This window comes from Lagopus muta, chromosome Z, assembly GCF_023343835.1.
Source record: "Lagopus muta isolate bLagMut1 chromosome Z, bLagMut1 primary, whole genome shotgun sequence".
Lineage (NCBI taxonomy): Eukaryota > Metazoa > Chordata > Aves > Galliformes > Phasianidae > Lagopus > Lagopus muta.
In genome coordinates, this window is record NC_064472.1 from 66,206,987 (window position 1) to 66,229,655 (window position 22,669).

Below are 22,669 nucleotides of genomic sequence, written 5' to 3' on the forward strand. Positions count from 1 at the left end.
ACATTGGAGGATGCCCTCCTTTTCAACTTCTTGATCTTAGTCGTTATGCTCAAAAACATTTACAGTAGTGGAAAATGGTAACTTCGTTAATGCACAGACCTCAGCAGGACAAGGAGTGCTGAGGATGACTGATTAAAATTCAGAACACCTTACAAAATGATTTGTTTGATATACCCAGTAGGGAACTCTTGTTTGTTGAACTTATTATTCATTCATGTATTCATGAAAAAAATACAATAAAAGCATAATCCCTCCATAGTGCCTGAAAGATCACATGGAAATGAATCCAGAGCTTTGCAATGCTAAGGTCTGTACTTTGCAACAGAACAGCTTTATATTGCAATATAAAAAAACCTGAGTCTAGAGTTTACATTATGCTCATAAATCAGCAAGGCAAATTTAACCTGCATTGTAATCTAAGGTTATTCTGAGAATCAGGTATTATAAATACCCATGCATAATAACAGCTGCTTATGTGACTTTTTGATTTTCTTCCTCCTAAATGATTTAGCAATTACTGTGTTGAAATGTAAGTAAGCTTATGAATGTGTTTGCATTCTGACAAGTAAGATGCAGCTGAAAAAAATAACAAATACGCTTTGATGATTTGAAAGAATTTCCAAATAGAGCACTAACATAGAAAAAAACAAACATAATTTGAAAAAATAACTCATAAGGTTTAAATCAAACACCCCTATGTTAAAATTAGTGAGAAAATCAAGAACAACACTTTATGGGCAAAATGCTATATCATAAGCTCTAGCACTGAAAAGCACTTACATTTATAAATGTGAATGGGATATGTATAATCTTGTTCTACAGTATGATACAAACAAACATACAAACAAACAAACAAACGAAAACCAATAGTAAAAACTGTGCTTGATTTTCCATTCCTTAACATTTTTCTGCAATGTCCCTCTAAACTTTTGGGTATTTCAATGTGGGACGTGCTAGCTGCTCATCCATAGAGCAGTGGGTGATCATGGATGATAGGTTAGGCTGAAGGATTTAGAGCTAATGGGGTTACATCAAGCTGCAGCCAGTCACTAGCAGAGTTCCCCTGGACTCCTTTTTAGGGCCAGTTCTCTTTCATGCAGGGAACAGAATTACTGAGGATAAGGAAAAGGCTGATGTTCTCAATGCCTTCTTTACATCAGTCTTACAAGTCAGGCTAATTATCCTCAGGGTACTCTACCCCTGACCTGGAAAACTGGGATGGGGAGCAGAATAAACTCCACATGATTTAGGTGGAAACAGAGACCTACTACTCTATTTTGACTGCCACAAGTCCATGGGCTGGATGGGATCCACCCAAATGTGCTGAGGGAGCAAGTAGAAGTCACTTTCCAGCATCTATCAACATTGCTGGTAAACTGGAGAGGTCCCAGAGGACTGAAGGCTTGCCAGTGTGACTCCCATCTACAAGAAGGGTCCCAAGGAGGATCTGGGGAACTACAGGTCTGTCAACCTGATCTTGGTGCCAGGAAAGGTTGTGGAGCAGATCATCTCAGATGATATCACACATCCTGTGCAAGACAACTGGGGGATCAAGTCCAGCCAGCATTAATTTATGAAAGGCAGGTAATTCCTGACCAATCTCATCTCATTGTACAGTCAAGTGACCCGCCAGGCAGAAAAGCTGCTGATTTAGTCTACCTATACTTCAGCAAAGCCTTTTCCATTGTCTCACAGAGAAGCTGTCAGCCCATGGCTTGGACAGGTATGCTCATTGGTGGGTAAAGGACTAGCTGCACAGCCGGGCATAGAGAGTGGTGGTGAATGGAGATAAATCCTGCTAACAACTGGTCAGGAGTGGTGATCTCCAGGAGTCAGAATTGGGGCTTATCCTGTTTAATATCTTTATTGGTGATTGGGATGATGGGATGGAGTGCACACCACTCTCACTAACTTTGCAGATGACATCAAGTTGAGGGGAAGTGTTAATCTGCCTGGGGGTAGGAAGAGCCTTCAGAAGGATGTGGAGAGCTGGATTGATGGGCTGAGGCCAAAGGGATGAAGTTCAGCAAGACCGAGCGTTGGGTCCTACACTCTGGTCACAACTCCTGGCAGTGCAACAGTCTTGGGACAGAGGGTTGGAAGACTGTGTGAAAGAAATGGATCTGGGAGTGTTGGTCAATACTCAGCTGAATATGAGCCAGTAGTGTGTCCAGGTGGCTAATAAGAGCAACAACATCCTAGTTTGAATCAAAAACAGTACAGCCAGCAGGAATAGGGAGACGATCCTCCTCATTCCATTCAGAGGACACACCTAGAGTACTGGGTTCAGTTTGGTCATCTCACCAAAAGAAAGGCATCAAGGCCTTGGAGCACTTCCAGAGAAGGGCAACAAAGTTGGTGGGGGGCCAGGAGTACAAGTCTTAATGAGGAGAGAACTGGGATTGGTTCATCTGGAGAAAAGGAGGCTCAGGGGAGCTATTATCACCCTCTACAACTCTTTGAAAGGAGGTTTGGTGAGGTAGGGGTCAGCCTCTTCTCCTATGAAGCTAAAGGTAGGACAGAATGGCCTAAGTTGGGCCAGAGGAGGTTCAGGTTGGATATTTAGGAAGAATGTATTCTCCAAAAGAACAGTTAAGCATTGGAACTGGTTTACCTGCGAAGCGGTGAAGTCATCATCCCTGGAGGTGTTGAGGACAGGGTAGATGTAGTACTTAGTGATATGGTTTAATGGGTAATTTTGGTGGTAGGTGGATGGTTGGACTAGATGGTTTCAGAGGTCTTTTCCAACCTTAATAATTCTAGACTATGTGATTTTAAGTACATGAGATTTTCACATCCCTGTCATCCTAGCAATAGGAAACGCATGAACTTTCATCTAGAAAGTGACATCCCTGAACAGAATAGAAGAACAGTTATGCCTGTAATCAAACAAGATTTCAGTCTTCTGAATGAACAGCACCTTAAGACTAAAGTTGGCTTTGAAATAACATTTTAAAGTGTTTCTAACACTGTGGACAACCTCACTCTATGCTGTAAAGAGATTTGGACTCTTTTGTTTTGTCTTCTGCTGTTGTTCATTTTAACCTGGAAAGTTAATATCTCCTTTTATTTGCAGTCAGTGCTCTTAACTCCTGGCAAGCATTTTGCTGAGTTTACAATATAAAAGGGCTCATACTGCTGCCTAGAAAACAACAGTCCTACTTTCTAGATAGTGAAAAGAGTATAAAAAAGTATTTTCATCAGTTGCAATATACTACCAATTCGTTATCAGCTTGTCATCAATTCATTAACTACTTCTAAAACAACTTAGAATACTCAAATTCTTGAACTATTCCAGTACCCTCACTGTAAAAGATTTTTCCTTATATCTAACCTAAATGTGCCTTCCCTGAGCTTAAAGCCATTTCCCCTTGTTCTATCACCACAGATCCTAATAAGGAGTCTGTTCCCTTCTTTTCTATAGCTCTCCTTTAGGGAGAAGCTGGAAGAAGTTCAGCTTCCAGAAGTGTTGTTTATCCACACTGAGAAGCAGTATTAACTAGTATTAACTAGTTCAGTAGCATATTTACTGGGAAGAACCAGGAATCCGGGGAGAGCTGCTCAAGAATGATCTTCAACAACAGTGAAGGCCTAATCAAACGTCAGCTGACATCATTTGGAGTTAGTGGATTTCAATGGTCTTGCTCATATGAATTAGGGAAAAATACTTGTTCTATTAATCACACAGTCATTCATTATTACACTTACAACAAACACTCATCCATTAGCCATTCCTTCTTCAATAACTACTCTATTTCTAAATGTTAGAAAATTCTTCAGCTCTCTTTATTGCAGAAAGATTAACTTCAAGGTGTTTGGCAGCAGCAGACATTCCTGATCACACTCCAGTGCTTTGCCAGATCATTTGAACAGGCTGAGAAAATGCCAGTGGTTTACATAAGTGTAAGCCCTTGCTCTTACATGCGTTAGTCACTGTAGCCATAGCAATACCAATTTTGTTGTAATACGTTAATATGCAAACTATTATCATGGAGCTCAGTGACAAAGGTTCAAACAAGCAGTTCCAAATACTATAGTTTAATTTTCATGTCTTAAATTCTAGAAGCAGCAAACTTCATATGCATATTTGGATAAAAATTTGTTTATTGAGAAAAGAAGTTGTTCTCAGCATTATAATACCAGCATATGTCAGTCAGGATATAATTTTCCATGACATTCAGAATACATGATTTTTTTTTGTTGTTCGTTTTTTGTTTTGTTTGGTTTGGTTTGGTTTGGTTTTTGAGAGGGGAGGAGTGTTGTGGGAGGATGATAAGTTGGTTGGTTGATTTTTTAACCTATGCCCAAGTGGCATTCAAAAAGGCCAGCTCCTGCTGTCTTTGAGATCAAAGAAAATCATGGAAATTACTTCCAATCTGATCCTGAGCAGTTAAATGTTCAGATGTCCAATACTGCAAAAAGCAAATACAATGGCACAGTCAGAAGTATCCTTTGCAAGGCAATTTTTAATTCAATATCCGAATAATAGTAGAATTATTGTTCCATGTGAGTTGAATGGGGAATTAAGAATCATAGAATTACTCAGGTTGGAAGGGACCTCAAGGATCATCAAGTCCAACTGCAGCCTAACTGTAGTACCCTAACTCTAACAACCTTCTGCTAAATCATATCTCTGAGCACCACATCCAAACAGCTCTTAAATGCATCCAGGGGTGGTGACTCAACCACCTCCCTGGGGAGCCTATTCCAATGTTTAACCATCCTTTCTGTAATACAGCAGAATAAAGCAGAATAAACAGAATAAAGGAATAAAGCAGAAGAAACAATAAGAATGGAGCAGGATGATCCAGAGACATTTCAAGACACTGATTTGGTTAATACTTTAGGTAAAAAAAGTGAACAAAATGTGCTTTTGATTTTTTCCTGACTGGGAGGAAAATCGAGATGGAAGAGAATAGAGTAAAGGAAGAGACTAAGCAAAATATCTCCCTGTAATAGACAACATTAAGTGCTTTAGCAGCATACACTCAAATATACTGCGTAGTGATCAAGCAGAGAACCAAACACCACAGCAGTGCTAGTTGTTTCATGGATTCTGACAGAAAAACAAGCAAGCAGAATAACCCCTTCAGCAGAACAAGTACACCCTCTTCTACCCACAACCCAAGACACTTTGGGGCCCAAAAAAAGCTACATATATTACTCATTTGGACACATGATGTAAAAATCAAAATAGTATTTTGTGCATTTTGTGCCATCTACTACTAGAAACATGACAGACTCAGCATAAACCATTAATATTTGTAGAACAACAGCATGAAGGTGTTTACTGGGAGCAAGTGTTTTGCTAAGCAAGAGGGTTTATTTTGCAGTTTTTCGTAAGGATTCCAACCTGCATACATAATTTATTGAAAGAATGCTGTATCAGTTGATTGCTTGTAGTACTATTCGCCTAGAAAATCTAAACTACAATAAAAAAAAAAAAAAAAAAAACCAAGAAAAATAGCATGACCATTATGCCTCTGAAAAGCAAAAAAATGCCTACAGTAAAAAACACCACGCTGATTTAAGCACTGCTGTCAACATTTGCTTCTTTTAGGCCCCAAGGACCAATAGACTCTTACAGGGAAGCAAATCTGGATCTTACAGCCAGGCAAAGCTCCTAGTACTGATTATTCACAGTCAGGTCCCCAGGAACTCTTACCACATTTCATAGTTTTCAATTTGAAAGAATGCACTACTTATTTTGAAACCTCCTTTTTCCCAGAAAAGTAATCCATCAATAAAATGCAACATCAACACGCACACACACAGAGAACACCAAGAAAGGAAACAAAACAGCATAGAACCTGAAGAACTAACATTTGATTTTCTCTTGTGTTTGATAAATTAATAAAAATTATAAATTAATATAACCACCAACCTCAAAAGGTAATTATCCCACAATATTGTCCATAGCCATAGAATAATATTTCACTGATGTGAACCTAAGTTGGAAGTCTCTATAAATAGTCACACTGTGTCACAGCCTCCTTTCCCTGACTGCACATGTACTTTAGCTCATGGATTAAGAAAGCGACACAAAGAAAGTCTGACACCTAAATAACAATTTCAGTAGTTAACCATTCATTTCTTCTAGTTGCTTTTTCATCTCTATGAACTGTAAAATGAAAAGGTTATGCTGTGGTGAGAAAAAAAATAATTACAGGGATAGAAAAGAAATAGCATTGGCTCAAAACACAGAGATCCGGTTCAGAAACACCTGCAAACACTGGCACACTCCTAATCTGTGCTACCAGGAAGCATTAGTTTTCTTCCCCTTCCTTTAGAAGATGATGGACATTGATGTTTACAATACCTAAGAGCAACAAACTTTGAAAAGCTACTCAGACAATAGGTAAGCACAGGCACATATTTACAAAAACGGAATTTCAACAAGGAATATCATCAGCTTTTCTGATCTGTACAGAATAATAATAAAAAAAAAACTATTAAAAATTTACTGCATTTCCCTTCATATTACAGCATGTCAAATTTTACACCCTACCTAATCTCTTCTGTTACCTTTTTATAAAATATTCAGAAGCAACTTTTACTTAAACATTCAGAAGTTCATGACTGTGCACCAAGCCAGTAAGCTGTATGGATATACCTTGGTTTCTGTTCTGGACAGGAGCTATTTCCAGCTCTGAATTTCTATCTGCTGACTCTTGTTTTCCTGTTCAACAAGAACACAGCCCATACATAAGCTTCTGTCTCTACAAATATGAGACACGTGAGGTTTTTTATAAACATACATCAGGGCATATCAGGTAGGCTGTCAGAAGCCTTCAAACATAATAGAGCTTAGAACCTTCAGATTAGACCATGTCCTTTCTCGACTGCAATGCAAACATTGCAAGAGATGGCTACAGACTGATTATATTGATACCATAGAAATGAATGCAAATGCCACTGATATCACAGCTCTAAATCCTACATCAAATGAACGAGAGAAGGAGTAAAGGGGAGATACATAAATGGTCATTGGCTAGACTTAAGCTGAAAAACTACGAGTAGTTCTACAGGAATTGATCAGAATTCTAGAGACTTTGGTTCCTATCATTTTCTATGACCCTTTTTACCAATAGACTTGATCTTCCTTCCTTCCAGTCCCTATCTCCAGCAGTGAGGAATGTGTGCTTGTTGAGGCTGATGCTAACTGAAAGGCTAATGGTTGAATTCTACCTGCTGTTCCTGCCACTGCTTGTGCTGATTTTCATGAATCTCAAAAGAATGTAGTATTATTTAAGAAATTCAGTTTTCTCTCAAAATTAAATTGAAACTGCCTTATTTTGGGAGGGAATGAAGTGAACTAACAGATGATTCCCTTCAGAGCCTAGGTCACCCTCATTCAGAAGTACAGAATGATGAAGTACAGGCACTACTTTTTGCTTTTGTGTCCTTGATTTATCTGTTTGTTACAGTGCTCACATTAACAAAGTTAACATTTACAGAATGATACAACTCTTATTACCATTACTCAAAGGACTGAAGTTAATTTTGTAGAGACTTTAAACTTTTGATTCAAAATCATTCAATTTCATGTATTTATTCACAGAAACAGCAGCACTATGATTGCATGGAGATTCACAAGGAACATGTACAGACATATTAAAAAATCTCTATTTTGTACAATAGCATTCAGCTCATGTTTGTAAGTATTAAAAAAAAAAAAAAGTGTCATACTAAGCTTTCAGTGCTTCTTATATGCTTGATAAACTCAAAGAATACATTTTGGAGGAAAAGAAAATCTCAATAGTAAAACTATCTGAAGAATAGTTACCAGGCAGAGGTCATAGATTAAATCTGGAAATGAAGAAGGATGATAAAAAAAAAGAAAAAAAAAAAGACTATAATAAATGTATCTCAGTTCAACCTCCCCAGCTAGCAAAACTGAGAAGCACTCAAAGAAAACTGTTCTTTTACTATGATAGTTCAGATACATGCCTGGGCCCAATCAAGATGACTGATCAGAGAAGCTCTCCTGTACACAAGGTCATTAAAAATACCCAATATTCAACAGATGTCACACACTCCTTAGCTTTTTAGACCACGGACCTCTGTCAGCTCTCAGAATTGCTCATAAAAATTTCACATGAAATCACTATAAAAACAAGATTTTTCCTGAGTTGAACAGAGGCCTGCCTTGAAGAACAGCTGAAATGATCAGGACCTTGAAGATCACTAGCTTATCTTGTATTACCAAGGAAAGAAAACATAGTTTAAGAACATAGTAACCATACTCACAGAATACAGACCACAGTTTGAAGTTGAATCAAAAACATGCTCACATTTGGATTTGATAATACTGAAATCATAAGACTGTAGGTGAAAACTGCAGCACTATTTTCAAATTTCAAGAGCTTCATTATCATTGTTTTTCACTTTGAGGTTTAATAGAATCATAGAATCATAGAATCATAGAATCATAGAATCACCAAGGTTGGAAAAGACCTAAAAGATCACCCAGTCCAACCGTCCACCTACCCCCAATAGCTCCCACTAAACCATGACATAAGAATATTTATGCTATTCTGGTTATCTTGACAACTGATGTGGAAATAAAGGAGATAAACACCTAATATAAACATGTAACGTATATATAACAAACAACTAATACAGGGAATTTAGTTAGGACTTTGAATTCAACATTTACCCAGGAAAAATGTTCAGTGCTCCCAAACTCAAGTGTTTGTGCTATTTCAGCAGCACAAAAGTATCATTTCAGTTCACAAAGGCAACTACTGCATAGTAAGTTCACTTCGTAAAAAAATGCCTGGCCTAAATCGAGATTTTCATTGGAATTATTTGTACCTCAGAATAACAAAGATCGTAGCAATATATTTCAGTCAGACCTTCCAAATCTCACTACACTAAATTGTTGCAATTCAACCACATTTTAAATGCAATAAAATTCAGCAACTAATCTATATCATACACTTACCAGTCTTTTTCCCATAAGCCTTGAAGCCTAAAAGTTACCATGGAAACAAATTCTACATTTCCACAAATTGGAACTGTCAGTTCGAAACAAAAGAAAATATAAAAAAAAGATTAACTCATTGCTAACTGCACTTCATCAAAGTTAGTAATGCCTAAGCAGCTTGTAGGTTGTCAGACATAGTAGGTGTTACAGTAAAATTAATCAGGGATCCAAAGTAGTATGGCTCTCCTAAGGATTTCTTAAAATAATAATGCTAATAATAAAAAACAAAGCAACACTTTCTTCCAGAAAAAGCATTTCACAATGTATTTACAGTGTGCTATTGCAACAGTTAATGTGTGATAAGAGTACCGCAAAACCACAAATTATCCTATTACCTAAGTTGAGGCAGAAATACTGGACTCAACTTAGCATTGCTAAAGCATTGGACTCAAGCAGCATATACCCAGTTCTGCCTATCTCAGAGATCTAACAGAGAGATTTAATCTCTCACAGCTTTGGTTTCTTATCTGTAATATGGTGGTGACAGTGCTTTTAATAGCAGATAATGCTTTGAGAATGATGCAGCATGTGTTATCTGCACAGCTTCCTAATCATGCAACATCATATAATTATATGATGTATAACATTGTACAAGTGTCATATTGTGCTTTATTTATGTTCTGTGATGGTTATCTGCAACACTTGAAAAACACAAAGAAACTGCAATTCCCAAATTTGTTTCTTACATCTCTAGAAGTAACCAAATGGATCTCCTGCTATGCATTTTAGATCAAAGTCTGATACATATCATATTATACATGGCCTAAGAACATACATGTGAAAATTCAATTAAGAGTGCTAAGGTCAAAAACACGCACCACTGGGGATCAGATGCTCTCCTTTGGTCCATAGAATTTCTCCTGTAGTTAGAAGGCATCACTCTCCAGTTTAATTTGATATCTAATTTATTATTCAAATGCTCATTATTTATTTTTACTCTTTTATCACTGTAGTGATTTTGTATATTATCTTCTGAAAACGCTAATGAATGTTCCAGTCTTGGTGATGGCTCAGGTAGTGTGAATTCCTGCCAGTTATAAACCAGTTTCAAAGTATTATGTCACTGAAGTATGTCAAATAGACATTATTCTTAACCTAAGTGAGACTTAAAAACACATTGTAGAACAAAAGTGGTAAGGTTTTTCACCTCTGTTTCAGCAGGTACTTCAAAGAGGTGCTTGAAAGGTAACAAGCCATTCATCAGGAGTTTCAAATTTGTAAAGAAAGCTCATAAATTGGAAAAGTTCAAAATCAGGAGTTAATCAAGACAACAGATCCATGGAATAAGCTACATTCCAATCCTGACAGAATCAGAAAAAAATGCACAAAATGTTCGTTGACAGTGATCGTGTTATGCTTTAGGACTTGGCTGTACAAACATATAGAAAATGAATAAGTCTCCAAAAAGGTTAAACATAACCTCAGTGTGTAGCCTAAAACTTAGGCCATTTCCGCTTTTCTTTTTTTTTTTTCTTTACTATTCCTTAATTTTTTCTCATATTAGAATTATTCTTATAAAAATATTGTTTTCTTCAGCCTCAGCTGCAAAACAATAAGGATACAAAAAAGACAGCAAATACCTGAATCTCTACATTTCTTTGCTCTGCTTACATACTGCATATTCTTCCTTACTCAATTTACTAATGCATTTCTTCTGCACATCCCTCAGAAATCTGTAGCACACAGGTGATATGAGTATTGTTTCATTTCATTACACTCTGTAACACAGAAAATTAAAATGCATTTTTAAGTTTAATCCAAGATGTTCAAACATCTCACTAGTGTGAAATACTGCACAAATCTGTCATTCCATTCTCAACTGTTGAGAATGGGAGAAATCATGGCTTTCACGCTTCATGGCACTTTTCTCTCCCTCAGAGTTTTGAACATAAGAAATCTTTTTTGGGGTCCCATTTGCTCATTTTAAAACACATTCCCTCAAATGGGCTGCCAGATATTTGCATTTTCTGAAAACCACTTTTGCAGTCAGGCTGAACTCAGAACAACAAACTTCCAGTCCTAGCATTGCTTTAACTAGATCTAATTAACATTTACCAACACATGTAAAATGCTGTAACATCTTTCATTCTCTTGAAAATCAGACAACAATTAAAGGAGACATTAGCATTGGTTTCTCAGATAAAAAGAAACTGAGATGCTGTGTTTCTGAGAACTGCTAACAGCTTGCTCTTATTTTAAAATGCCTCCCAACAATAGACCCAGCTCCATTCCACTTCTTTTCTTCAGCTGTGTGAAGGGCACAGAGTGCATACTCAGTTGGCTTAACATTTCTGAGATTGTCAGTCAGGAAACAAAAGTCAACTACGGTAGGTTTGGCATTGACATTCTTCTCTCCCCCTTCATACCTTTAAATTGGTGCAAAATATGTTTAAATTGTATCTTTAGAGAAAATTGAAAAAGTATGTCTTTTCTGAATCTACTCTCTACTGTCAGAATATCTACGTTAAAACTGTGTCCTCAAAGAAAAGCCTTCCAAAATTTAGTACTTCCTTCCTTAAGAAAATCAGCTGCATTAAGAGCATGCATATTTAATTACTGAAAATACAAAGTACCGTGATTAGAAACTGACTACAAAAAAAAGTTCTGTAGGAACAAATGGAAAAATAAATATGACCCCACAATTACAGGCAGCACTGACTTGTTTGTTCCTGTGAAATGTGTAGCCTTTGCTTTTCTAATAGTCTTATCTGCATTGTCGTGTTCCCAGGTTTCTACCATTACTGATAGTAAATAAGCTCTCTCTGGTTACCTATCACAACATAAACCATTTTCCGTGAACCAAACAAAATCACATCTTCCAAAAACTGTAAGCCCTGGGGAAAAGGGCAACTGGACATTCTGCCAGAATTGGCTATCTACACTTGACATCTATAGTCCCATCAAATTTTCAAGTAAGGAAACAATATTTAATGTGATCTAATTTTAAATCTTATGCTGCCAGTGACCTTTGAACTCTGGAAGAATTGCTGCTGTCCACATGGCAAATGTAATTATGGAATTTGATTGTAAGCAATGAAACTACTTTAACTGACACCTATGTATATTTGTTATAATTTCTGTGTAAACTAAAAATCAATGCCAATTTTAGCTCCCTGGACAAAACTTTTTATTAAACTGGTTATTTCTTTTGAACTGGAGATATACAGAAGCAAATATTTTGCAGAACATACAGATTTAGTTTTAAAGCATATTGTAGTTTGCATGCATGACATTTTTCTTAAAATGTCTGGAGTTGGAGATATGCAGAAACATATTGCAGAATGTACCTTTTTTTAAAAAAAACATATTGTAGTTTGGAGGCATGACATTTTTCTTAAGGTTTGTGTATCTCACACTTCTGCACACACACAAAGACAAACCCCATCAATTCTAGGCTGCCTTCAGGAGATTTTACATCTAGCTGATTTTTTGATTGATTGCCAAGCATGCTTCATAATGATTAAGTGGGATATCATTCTATTATCTGATTCCAATTCTGCAGTGTATTATAGGTGTCCAATACAGCATTATAACAAAATCTAAAATAAGGGTAACACGTGATTTTTTACATTATTACTATTCCTTTTCATAGAAGAGTCTGGATTTAGCAAATATTTCAACCTTGTTGCACTTTCAAAGAAATGCTTGGCAAACATTGGTGACTTGTTTCTTTCTTATTATATTATTTCTTTGTCTCCATCCTCACTGATTAAATACTGGAAAGCTCAGTGTAAACACAGATATCTTATTGTAAAACTACAACTTCATTCTACAACAGACAATATCTTAAGTAGGATCTATCAAAATATTTTGCCATCTGCTATCTGGCTCTGCATAAATTCAGTTAAATTTCAGGATAGGCTTTGAAATAGCCATAAAATCTGCTGTGGGGGATGGAAGGTGATAGCTGTGGTTTCAGACCCACAAACAGCATGCCGCTTTGTGTGAGATATTTGTATGCTGCCATAAGAATCTGTAAGCTGTACGTTTCCCTAGAAAGAAAAAGGACAGAAATATATTTTGAAATGACCTTTTGTGTTGAAATGGTGTTAACCATATAAGCTACATACTGAATAAAGATTGATTGAGGAACAATGAAGAGAATAAGAAAACTTACAGCTCAAAGGTCTTGCTCTCACACACAACACAGGGCCACATCTGATCTCGCTGTGTTTTATCCCTCTGTGACCACATAGACCTCATTAAGCTTCATCCTTTATACAAACACAAATGAATATATAAGTAGAAAGCAAGAGTTGCACAGATTTTACACAAGGAAAAGGTGGAAAAAACTCTTAATCAGGAATCAGCAGGCTGCAGTGCCAATTTTGTTTTCAAAGGCTTTTGTTTGTTCCCACTGTACTATCTTTATCAATAGAGCTAATTTACATCACAGGTGCAAAGCACATCAAAAACAGTGTGATACAGAGCACCACAGAAATTTTGCCTTTCAAACAAACAGCATTTCTTACCTGCAATGGGATCTCAGTGGTATCTAAATTGTGTCTGTCTTTAAACTATAAGCAGTGCCGGCCCTTAACAATCATTTCTTCTTTGCTTCCTGTCAATTGGAGAACTCTTTTCTTTCCTCAATCCTCTCCTTGCAGCATTAGTCAGACATCACAAAATATCTAGGCTCTGCAGTGAGGACTGTTACCACCCCTCCTCATTCCAGGCTCTTTTCAGTAAAATGGGTTTAGGAAGAACAGAAATGAGATAAAATCCAAACATTAATAAAACTTCAAATATAAATGACTTATTCTGCTTTGAAAAAATTGATTTTTTTAAAATTAATGATTTCATTATATGCAACAACTCATGAATTAATTCCTTCTGTAAATAAAATAACGAGAAGAAAATAAGTTACAAACTCAATACTGTAAATGCTACAGAGGCCCAGCATAATCCATCATACCTGTAGTTACATTTTGCTCTGCAAACAAATTGTCAACATGTAATTTGCTTTTGATGTAGGCTAAGAGCACTTTATCATGTTAAAGCTTATTGATGCCTGTAAGGCCTTTTTACCTACAGATGTTTCAAATGTAGTAAAATAATGAAACACTAATCTCTAAGACTTTTATTCTATAATAGATGTTGGTTTTTTTCCTCACTAAATCAATTCAAAGGCTAATTGGGGTGGAAGGTGACTATCTCTAGCGGTTATAAATACATTTGCATTGCTATCAATCTTTTACACGACTGATGTTTAACGAGGCTGAAGAGCTCGGAACAGCCGTAGAGGCGCCACGCTGCGAACTTGTAGTCAATGCTGCCATCAAGTGGCAGAACTGGGAGTTGCAGCACCCCTCGTTGTCCTGTTTTATTGCACATACTCCCCAGTAAACGCACGTAATAAAGGTTAGGCGACTCTTCCAGCATGCAGACTCTTTTGCACAACTCCGTTGGCCACATGAAGCTCCATCCATTACGGTCTACCTAGACAGTTATGAGAGGAGGAAGAAAAAACCCATGGAGATTTCAGACAGATAACCTCAAGGTTCAAGCAGTCCACAGTGCGTCATTGATCCCTTCATCCCTTTATGTGTTGAACCATAGTCCACACAATTTTTTAATCACCCAGAACAAATGCAAGTACATTCCCTTCTCTTGGCAAGTGAAGAACCTTATCGTTTTCTGAAATAAACTTGCTTACACATACATCCAGGAAAAAAAAGAAAGGAAAAGTCAGATGCTTTGCAGCTGTATTAGACACAAACTTAGAACTCCACAATTTCCAAGTGTCAGAGAAAGAGACAAGGACCTTTATATCTTGAAGGCTGATGCAGTGCTTATCATCTGACTACCTCCAAAATACTTGTAGTCAAGGCTGTTTACAATATTGCAATAGTCAATGAAGAACAGGATACCTAACATTCAGAAGTCCAGCTTACATTCAATAAAATATAGAACTTGTCAGAAAGGTAAGGTCTCTTCAATAAATATCTTTGCTCATGTTTAAAATCTTTTTTTTTTTTTTTTTTTTCCCCTAATGAATACAATACAGAGGTAGGGGATTGAAGTTGCTTTCCTATCAGAAAGGTTACTTGGCAATAGAGATACTTATTTTACTTATTTTTTCCCATGGACTTGGTTTGTCTGTGGAACTTGAGTGGCTCTTTGCTCCATGCCTCATTTCTGCATGGACAGCTTGCAGTGAAGTGTATCTTCTTCTCAAGGAAAGAATAATCTAAAGCATTTCTTTTGTATACACCTGCAACTTTCACCCATCTCCAACTAGACAACCATTACCCATGTAAGTGTCATAATAAAGAATAGCAAATACAAAATAAGCAAGGAACCAGCACAACCTTTATGACATTACAGCACTACTCTGTGCTCTCCAGACCCTTACAGACAGAAATTTAAAGTAGGCAATTGCTGATATGATGGAAGACTGTGTTTACCGAAATCAGCTACTATGACTGCAGAATCTTCCTTTCATGTGCCTAATGTTGCAGTAAACAGTTCATTAACCATAACTAACAGTATTAAAGTAGCAGGCAAGAAACTTGTATTGTCCTTTATGACCGAATGTTTTAAAGAACGCTGTCACAAAGCAATATATTCCATGTAAACATTAATGCCGTATCAGGGTACATCCCTGTGTAAGCAAAGACAAGCTTTTGTGTCAGTGAACAGGCTAACAGGAGAACTGAAAAAGAACTGTAGAATGGCCTGGGTTGAAAAGGACCTCAAAGTGAAAGGCCAGGGGGAAATGCCATCGTGAGGATAGAGGATGCTCAGAACAGGTTACAATTGCTTACAAGAAGGAATGCACGATGTTACTTAGCCAAACAAAACACAGTGTAAATCTGAATTTTGTTTAAAAGTAACTAGAGGCTTTGCTTGTCCTGTTATGAGAATAAAAAGCAACAACCAGGTCTTGAGAAAATGTTTTAAACATGAAACAAAAGAAAAGCACCATGAAAAAGAGCACTGTACATTAGAGGAAGTCAACATGCCATTGCAAGCAACATATATATATAAAGAATTGACCAAAACAAAAAAGAGAGAGAGAGAGAATGAGGTTTTGGATAAACATAATTGGACTAATCTGAACTAATCTGGGAAGCTTACCAGCAAGCTCTTCCAAGCATCTAGTGCCTAAAATGGTACACTATAGAATACAGTATCCTCAAAGATGCTGCATATACATAAAGGTGCTTGAGTTCAGAAAGCAATCAGGCAAAGCAACGGGGAAAAAAATTAATCAAGGCTTTTAAACAACTAAATATGATTTCTGAAGGTGCAATCATACTTAATGCTGAAAAAGGTGACTACTGAGGGACACATTAGTACGCTCTTAGGCGTCTGACGGCAATCACTGCTAGAGAGAGAATACTCCACCAGATGTACATTCAGTCACTACAGCTATGTTGCAGCAGATTTTTCAAACCCATAGCTGTTACACTCTCAATTTGATCCAAGCCTGTTTGGAAAAAATTATGTTCGAAAACAGTCACAGAAGTTCTTCAGAGAGCTCCCTGTCATCACCCATCTAAGCCTTCTAGAGGTTTAAATGTACTTTACTAAAAGGTTCAGATTCACTGGGTTGGCAGCACTGTATATTCACGTGGAATACCTGCCAAATTTCCATGCAAATTGATTTTGCGCCTTTAGCTTTGCACCTTATTTCTTAGGTTTTGATGTTTCACTGCTGACTTGCTCGAACACCAGTGCATGAGCAATTAGTACAGTAGTTGCTGAAGGCAAGTTGCAAACAAGCATAATGTCAAGAATGATCATAAACTAACATTTCACTTATCCTAACATGAGACGCTTGAATTTTAATCACCCTTGCTCTTCAGCAGCCATAAAGAAGAGAGAGTGAATAGTTTTAAGCTGAAAGTTGTAACAGATAGTTATTTATCTATGCTTTCTTATTGTTTTGTTTGGATCCAAGAGCAGCATATTTTAAAAAGACAGCTTTTCTTGCATAGAAAGACCATCCACATGGAAGCTGATGCAGCTTTTCTGCAGAATCTGGCCCTAATGTATGTCACATATTTCATTCAGAGGAAATGTCCTAGTTTTGCTGTACTATGTTACCATCTATTAAAACAAAATTGGAATTTTTCAGTCCAACAGCTTGCCTTGAAAGACTCTTATAGGCAGATTTGACCTTTACATTATGAATTTCATTTCATTATAAGCTCTTACATTTAGATTACTGCTTAACATGAACTCTCACTGAAACGTGACCTGACAATTACTATCTATATTTATTCATGCTAAGCTTTCTGCTTAACAACTATCGGGCTAAAAGTGGTGTATAGTTACTAGAGAAATAATATTTCCTGCTATTTCAGACAATGAAGGTCATACCAGCAAAAATTGTCGTTTTTTTTTTTTTTTTTCCTAACTCCCTTTTCATGTAGAAATCAGGCGTATAGTTCATCATCATTAGCAGTCCTCCATCTATGAGTACAAAACAGATTTGAAACTTACTGAACAATACAGTTGGGGAAAAAAAAAAAAGGCTTAGATTTTACTGTGTCTGAGTTTTATTCTATTATATATATTATATTACCTTGATTTTATATATATACTTCTTAGTATTTATATACTTATCCTCTTGGCAAAATAATTTTACCTTTCTTAATCCTGCATTCAAAAAAAGGATCCCAAGTATATCTATAAACTGTTTGCTTGGTATTCTTATAATCCAGGCCAAGAATAACTGCACAGGTGTAGTTTCATGATGAAAGACACAATCAATCCCTAAATCATTTTTGTCTGAACACCAATGTCTGAGTTTCCATCTGGTCACCAGTTTACAGTAATTATAGCTACTGTGTCAATTTATATCTAACACATATCTACATTAGACTTCCACAGCCATATAGAAAGCTCAGAAAAGTACATGTTATTGACATGAAAAGGTGTCTATGAAAGTTGAACTCATATTTTTTTTTTCTAGTTAGGAACACCAGTTGTTATTTCTTTAAGCAGATAAACTTATTTAGAAAAATGCAGATACATTCGGTTGTGCTACAGTTCCATGAGAAACACTCACAGAAAATGCACTACTGCATAATTTAAAGCAGTGCAATTTCTATAGTTTGTACAACATGCAAATATTTATAGCTTCTTAAAGTACAATTTTTCCCATCTCTTCTGTAGACTGGTTACATGAAACACATATTGAACCTTCATATGGAGTCAACATTTGCAGCAGTTGCATATATTGAAAACAAGTCCGGTTTTGCTTTGTTCTTAAAACAATGCATTTTAGCCATAAAATGGAGCATTCCACTCCTAGTTATAATTCCTAATAATATAAATTATATCAGGAGTTAGCTTTAACAATTACAGTTACATGCACACATTACGAAAACTTTCAACAGACACCCGATTTTGCCACCAACTCATTTACTATGCAGACAAGATGCACTTCTTAATCAGGTAAAACTTTTACGTATCATTTTGTGTGTGTGTGTCTATGACGAATAAAAGTTTTAAACAGTCAGATTTACTAACATGAACTAAATAAATTGTAAAAATTCTCATGCTAAAATTAAGACTATGATTTCAACTGTAACTCTCTGCAGTGCACGCACTATGCAATACAGAGCACATGTGGTAAGTACTAGTTCAAGAATATTGCTTTCTCACAGACATCCCACTCTTCTCCAGATGACAACCTGAGTAGGAAACAATCTTCAGATTTATCTATGCAACTTATGTTGATTTTTCTAAATTTTTAAAGTAACAATCTTCATGACAATTAAGGATCATATATATATTGCTATCAGGAGAATGAGTCTGGTGATCTTTGATGCCATTGGATGGCATCCCCTCCTTCTGATGTATCAGCTGCACCACTCAGTTTAGTGCTGCCTGCTGACTTTCTAAGAATGCACTCAAGTTCACTGTTTAGGTCGCCTGTAGCCAAGAAAGTGATTTTATATTATACATACTGTCGTGGTTTAACCTGGTTCAGCAACACAAAGGCATTCACTCACCCCACCACTTTCCAGTGAGGTGGGGGAGAGAATGAGATAAAAAGTAGAACCTGTAGGTTAAGATAAAACCATTTACTAAGACAGAAAAAAGGAAAATAGTTATGACAGTTATATATATATAAATGTATATTACAAGTGATGCACAAGCAATTGCTCACCACCCCAAAAACAATGCCCAGTTAGTTCTCAAGCAGCTGAAGAGAGCAAGATGAACTCCCACCTCCTTCAAATCTCCTTCCACATGAAGTCATGGTACAAAATGTGTAAGTCAGCTATCCTAATGTCTCTGCTTCTTGGGCCCTTTGCTGAGAATAGCCTTGGCTCTGCACAGCACTGCTTAGCAGCAGCTATAAACATCAGAGTGTTGTCAGCATTGTTTTTCTCTTAGAACCAAAACATAGCACCATACCAGACACTCTGAAGAAAAATTCATCCCAGCTGAAACTAGGTCAATACACTAAGTCAATACACACTCCACAAATAATGTCTTCTGTTTTATTATGTTGGCCCACAGCATCAGAGGCGGATGTTGGTGGTATGGCAGTAGAGGCTAAAACCTCCCACGAACATTCCATTACATTTTGCTATCATGTGACAGATGGCAGCAGAAGGGCAGCCTGATGAAATGGTATCTGACTGAAATGCAGATGAAGCAAAGCGTGTTGATGATATTCTCCATGTAGAAAAAAAACCTGCACACATTGACATTCATTGATGCTTGTTGAACACTTGTGAAGAATAAACAGTGGATGTGAGCACAGTGATGGTTGGATGAAGCGTTTCAGCAGTGGAGACTGCAATAACTGTTACCTCCACTGGTGCAGATTTGTATGAAAGCAGCATGCAAGCACTTGCTCATCACTGGCAAAAGCACACAGCTAACAATGGTGACAGTGCTGAGAATTTAGCTGAGAATTTCCTCTATTAAACTGTGTTATTATATTCTTTGTATCAGCTGTGACTCACCTGTTTACCTTGAACTTTGAATACTACTAAAAACGCCCAGAGTCACCATGTACAAAACTAACTTAGGCTGCAGTAGGCAAGCATGCAGCCCCTAAACCTTTAATGGTAAGCAACAAGAAGGAATCAGATACTTTTCATAAAAATAAACCAAAGTAGATCCAGGACAAAGGACAATGAATCCTCCCCCAGTTCATCATACTACTCACGGAGAGGACCTCAGAAAGCCAACAGCCCACCACAAATTTTCCCTCTTTTTTCTGGAAGATGACAAACTGTCAGCTTTAGGATCCACAGGGACATTGCAAGTGGAAGCATTTATACCAAATAAAAGGTGTATATATTAAGTTTTTGAACAGCAATTCAAAATGAGAGTGAACTAATTCAATCACTGAGGAGCTTCTGTATTAATTAGACAATCTGCACTATTAGCCACTTACAGCACTACCTGGACTGTCAACAATCTGTAGCTATACATATATATGATCCATCTCTTTCTGTCCCCAAGATTTTGAGTATAAATATAGGTTAACTGTTTTCTTCACAGTACCTTTCTGTCCTTGTATTTTCACATTACATCTTTCTCACTATGAGACATCATTTCTCCCAGGTGCACAAACAAATCTTTACTTCCATCTTCAGCCTAATTTTCATTATTTTAGACTACCCAAGTTAAAGAATTCATAGCTCTCTATAAACTTGACTGGAGCTCATCAGGCAGTAATTTCTGTCCATCATCCTTCTGTCAAAAGCCATCTAGTGTTTTCCTATCACAGAGTATCTAAGGTATGAGAATTTAAAAACCGCTTTTTCTTCCTGAATTAGAGATTTGGTGCCTCAGTGGAGTCTGATACAGTATACTTGTATCCTTCACACGCTCAGCTGAACCCTACTGACTTGTTCCTTTGTACAAATTTCCGGTCATCTATTCAGTTTTTTACTATTTTCCAGACTGCAAATGGAAAGAAAAGATTTCAGAGATTTTTCCACCTATTTCCCAGGTAAAGTCATTCTTGTGTAGCATACCTTCCACCACTTGTTAGGATAAAAAATCTCAGAAATACCCTCACGTGGCTGTTGCATCTCATCCAAAATCAAACATACACTACAAATCTTCAAGATATGTACCCTCATATTAGTAGCTATACTTCCTCACCGCTTTCACACAGGAGTAATAGCACTCATTTTACATATCACAGAACACACTACTATCTCTTGGATGAAGTAATTTAAACAGTTAATACTTCAAAATGAGCTTTTGAACTATTTATAAATGCATTAGAAAATACCACGCAAAGTAAAAGTTGAGTTATGCATGTTCAGTTAAAATGTCTGCAAAATTTACCATTTCTAGTAAAAAGTCTGTTCACAGAGTAGCTTCAGGTTAGATATTAGCAAAAAACTCCTTCTCAAATAGAGTGGTGAAGCCCATGGAAGTGGTGGAGTCATCATCCCTGAAGGAATTAAGGAAATATGGAGATGTGGCACCAATAGACCTGTCTAGAATGCATGGAGGGGTTGTGCTGATGGCTGGACTGGGTGATCTTAGTGGTCTTTTCCAACCTCAGTTTTGTGATTCTGTGATCCTATCCTTCAGTTAGCTTTGCTCATTTTCATGCATGAAACACAGATGGCTACTGAACTACCAGAACCACTTTCTGAGGCAACCAAAACTGCTCTTGAAAACTCTGCTTTGAAGGACTACCCTGACCATTTGCAGGTAAGACTTGATTAAGACTATGACTGAAAGTGCTTTAGCTTCAGCTCATTCATTCACAGAATTGTCTGAAGTCAGTCAGAAATCAGGTACTGAAACACAGCAAAACCTGAATATTGGAACCTGGAGACAAAATGCATCACAGAGACAGCTGACAAGCTGAATTTTGTATATTCAGGCAGGAACTATGGGCAGGCAGGAAATGGTAAGTGGTAGCAGCAGCATGGGACCAGGAGCACTGTGGGTCCTCAGGGCCCGGCTCACCAAGCTTTCCCCGAGCCACTGCTTTCCTCCGTTGTCCCTGGGCCAAGCACAAAGAGATGGAAAGAGCTCCAGCTCTGGAGCTGAGGGGAAGCAAGGTGGCCCGTCTCAGAAGCACTGCTTGCCCTCTGCCTGTTTTCCAGAAGGAGCACTGGGGCAGAAAAGCCTTGCTGCGGGCTGGGCGGCAGACGCAGACCTGCCACCTGCTGAGGCCATCCTTCTTAGCCCAATGAGGGCCGCTGCAGGGCGTGCGTAGTGTGACCCGGGCCAGGGCTGTAGGGGTGCAGAGGCCGCAGTCAGCCTCCACAATGACTGGGCTACAGCTGCCCCTCAGGACTCTTTCTCGTCCTGTAAGTGGAAAGCTTGGTCTTCTCCAGGAAGCACTTGGAGATGGGAGTCCTGCTTTCCTCTGCAGAAAGAACCAGGCGCCTCACCCATCGAGCACTGCTGTCTGGGCAGGCTTGAGCTACCAGGAGGCAATTCTGGATCTCAGTGCCTTCCGCTCTTGTACTGCAGGGTCAACACTATGGAACTGACAGAGGACAACATGAAGCAGCCATGACCAGGTTAAGAGCTTATGGGTGAAAATCAGGGATCAAACCAGTAAAGGGCATGTAGTGGTTAGGGTCTGCTACAGGCCACCTGATGATGGGGAGCCTGTTGTTGAGGCCTTCTTGCTCCAGCTGCAGGAGGTGTCGTGCTCGCAGGCTCTTGTTCTGATGGGGGATTTCAACCACCCAATATCTGCTGGGATAGCGGCATGGCACGTGG

General features: G+C 37.7%; 1 long non-coding RNA gene across 1 annotated transcript; it reads right to left on the reverse strand.

The window, feature by feature from the left end:
• Positions 1-12,819: 12,819 nt before the first annotated feature.
• On the reverse strand, positions 12,820-13,659 carry LOC125687175 (uncharacterized). Its single transcript, XR_007373995.1, has 3 exons — positions 13,462-13,659; positions 13,107-13,203; positions 12,820-12,981 (listed from the first exon to the last, which is right to left on the reverse strand). It is a non-coding gene; the product is annotated as an uncharacterized LOC125687175 (long non-coding RNA).
• Between the last annotated feature and the right edge of the window lie 9,010 nt (positions 13,660-22,669).